Genomic DNA, 3,717 nt, shown 5'->3' with positions numbered 1-3,717 from the left:
CTCTCTCTCTCTCTCTCTCTCTCTCTCTTTAAAAAAGGTCTTCTGGTTTCAAGAAAAATCTATTAAGCACTATTCTTTGGGCAAAAAAAAGTTACAGGTGGCATTTGCATATATTTTTAATACCATTCTGAGACTGCTTTTGATATACTTAGTTCTCAAAATATATACTCATTGCAATTTTATAGTTAAAGTGTCTTTGTTGTTCCTTGTTAAAATATTTAAAGTAAATCCAAGCAGTCCTTGAAATAAAAATCTTACCAGTCTCTGAAAAAGTATAAAAATAATGTTTTGCTATTATATATTATGAAGTGAGAATTTAATAAATAAAAACACTTTTTCATGACGCAATGTCACAAGTGAGCTAGTCTCTCTTGGTCATGCTGGTTACATAATGAAGAATATAGTAATCTTAGGCAGTGGTTGTCTTTCTTCGCATAGATTTAACTGCTCACCATTTCATCTATTCTTCCAAACTACTCTTTGCAGTTGGTATAATTCTGTTGGTTTAATAATGGTGTGTCAATCTATGCCCAGAAATATGTTACATGAAAGTTTTCATAAAACCTGTAACCTTATAAAAAAAATGTAATGGCTCTTACCAGAATACATTGTCCAGAGGATATAAGTCAGTGGTAGCACCCTTAACAAAAATGCATAAAGTCTTCAGTTCACTCTTCAGCACTGTCTTGGTCAGTGTTCTACTGCTGTGCAGAGACACCATGACCAAGGCAAATATCAGAGAAAATTTAAATTGGGGGTCTGCTTACAGTCTCCAAGGTTTAGCCCATTGTCATCATAGGAGGAATCATGGTGACATGCAGACAGATGCTAGAACCATAGCTAAGAACTACATCCTGATTCATAGGGAGAGAGGGGATCTAGGGGAGAGAGAGAAACTCTGGGCTTGACAAGGGCTTTTGAAACCTCAAAGCCCAGCCCCTGTGTCACGCATTCTTCAACAAAGCCACACCTCCTAATCCATTTCAAATAGTACTACTCTCTGGTGACCAAACACTCAAATATATGAGCCTATAGGGGCCATTCTTATTTAAACTACCATGAGTACTTAAAAGAAAAAGATGAAAATCCAAAATTTAACACTAACACTATGCTAGATTACTATATGCCAATGCTTTGTATAAATGAACTCGCTTGGGCTTTGAGACTGGTATTTTAGAGCCTATCTTTCAAAAGGGGCTCCTGAGGCACACAGATGGCTAAGAGCCTCCCTAGTGGCATGTTATTAGTAAAAATCAATGCCAGGATTTCAGCCTGAGCAGCTTGTATTCAGTTCTTGTACACTTATCGAAGGTGGCATACTGCTTCAGCACCCACAGTTCTTTTGTGTGTAAAAATTTTGTATGTGAATGTGCTAATTCACAAGCAATATTCTATTGTACAACCTGTAATCATAAGAATATGTAAGAAGTATGCCTTTGCAATTCTCAATAGTGTTTTGAAAAAATGTTTATCAGTAGAAAAATTTGAACTAGTATATACCTAACGTTCTTGCATTTTCTTTCCTACTTCAAGAATACAAATTGCATAGAACTATCTTTATACATTTACATAGAAATATCAGCTCCAAATGGCAAACAATTACAACTTTTCTAAAAATATGCTCAGATGAAAGTAATCGGTTTTATATGTATTGAAGATCACCTAATTGGCCTCTTTATATTTCTGCAGCTACAGAGCACTACGACTTATAATATTCCATATATATGATCTTGAATGTCAGTTGATGGGAAACCTTGAAAAACTTGTTGCAGCAGAAGAGAGCATTAAAGAGCTGGGAATGTATTTCAGAGAGAGAGAGAGAGAGTGCTTATCTAGAAGGCACAAATCTCCAGGTTTAAAACCCAGCCCTGCAGAGGAGGGGGAGAAAATGAGGGAGAGATGGGTGTATAAAGAGAGAGGAAGAAAGAGAGAGGAGAAAGAGAAGAGTCTCTTATAATCTCAAGCTGTGTCAGACTGTGCTTAGCGATGATCAAAGAACATGTTTTTAAACTTTTTAAATTATAGTCATTTTCACTATAAGGCTCCTCATTCATGCCAAGAGCTTTCAAACTGGAGGAAGAAAGAATATTAAAGTATAAAAAGAACTCAAAAGAAAACATCCAAATAGGCAGGAAATAGAAGTACGTGTTATGAAAAGAAAAGTGCTCTTTATGGGAACACCCCTTCCTCCTTAGTGCAGACAGTTTGTCAGCATTCAAGGGTGTAGAATGGAACGTGTGCTTACAAGCTAAGAAATAAACTAATAACGAAGGCAAAGCATAGGAGATGAATGGACTATTTGATAATCTATTATGTTCAAAGTCTTCTTTCCTTAATCTGATTTCTCCCCCATCTACCCGTTTATTTAGTTTTTAAGTGGCTTGCTTATCCCTAAATTTAAGTTGTGACCATTCTCCAAATGCTGCCTGCTCCTTTGAGCAGCAGTCTCCTCTGGTGGGGCCTCTTCTGTCTTGATGCCTGTACCACTGCTTAGCCTGTCATATTACCCTCCTTAAAATTCTAAAATTTAGCATCTTACAACTAGAAAGAATATCTGGGCCGGCTACCCACAAGTTGTTTATTTCAAGGATTCTTATTGTCATAAACAATCCCATTTTTCATTTTTTCTCTTGTGCCTGGAAGTTCTAAAATGATTTACAAGACTGGTTATAGGCAGGAGCCAGATTGTAACTGTGTTTGCTTCCAAATAAGGCTACCATGCATCTGACCCACCCATAATTTCCATGAGACTAATCAAAAGGACCAGTGAGAACACTTACTCTCCTGGGGATAAGAAACACCTGTTCTGACAGAAACATTCCATTAGAGCTGTTGCAAGCCTGGCTTTGTCTCTAGCTAGTAAGTGTGGAAAGTAATCAAGAACAGCACCAAGCCAGTCTTTTTAGCTTTCTTGGGCTGGTAAACAACTATGGATTCCTGTTAAAGGGCAGAGGGTTGGCCATTGGTTTAAGTTTAGACTATGACTTGAGATTCTCCATTTTTCCCATTGACGTCAAAGCTACTGAGCCATGACTTCGAACAGCATCACTGTAGCGAATATTGTAGGAAATTCAAAAGTGATGAAATCAAACAGACTGTTTTGTTAGATTCAGTAGATAGTTAGAATAGTCCTCTGTGACATGCATTGAGTCCAGAAATGAGCAACCAAAAAAAAAAAAAAAAAAGAAGACATGTTTCTTCCAAGGGTTAAGAGTAGGAAATGGAAAGACTTAAAAAGTACAAAGTATTTCAACTACTTAGAGAAGAATTCCTGAGTCCAAAGGCCAACACCCAGCATAAAGGGTGAGGCCCTTGAGGGAGCAGAGAGGGGCCTGAGCAAAAAGTTATAAGACCCAGAGGATGAGGAGGAGCTTGTGAAATGCTTTCATCTGGATGTGACGTAGCTGTCTGTACACATGGGCACTTACGACAGTTGTGGTTACCTGTACAGACCAGCATAAGATCATCTCAGTTTTAAATGCCAGGATGGAGTAAAGGAGAGGACCTGCAGCCCAACCTCTAGCTGAAGAACTATTAGCAGTTGATGTGGGTGCTGGCCAAGAATTATTTTTCTATAAGAATGTAATGTGGCTGTTTATAGGTTCCCCAGGCCCAGTGGATGGCCCCATACACATTTGTATATAGGACTATAAATTGGACTCAGTGGGTTAAATGACAAATCTCTCTCTCTCTCTCTCTCTCTCTCTCTCTCTCTCT

At 38.0% G+C, this 3,717-nt stretch overlaps 1 protein-coding gene across 1 annotated transcript in view; it reads left to right on the top strand.

The window, feature by feature from the left end:
- The window catches only part of Atp6v0d2 (ATPase H+ transporting V0 subunit d2), a 48,369-nt gene that overhangs the window by 39,855 nt on the left and 4,797 nt on the right, over positions 1–3,717 (top strand). The window lies entirely within an intron of this gene.

Source organism: Grammomys surdaster, unplaced genomic scaffold, assembly GCF_004785775.1.
Source record: "Grammomys surdaster isolate TR1022 unplaced genomic scaffold, NIH_TR_1.0 97, whole genome shotgun sequence".
In the NCBI taxonomy this organism is placed as follows: Eukaryota; Metazoa; Chordata; class Mammalia; order Rodentia; family Muridae; genus Grammomys; species Grammomys surdaster.
The sequence above is the reverse complement of the archived record's forward strand: the minus strand, read 5'-3'. Positions and strand labels throughout refer to the sequence as shown.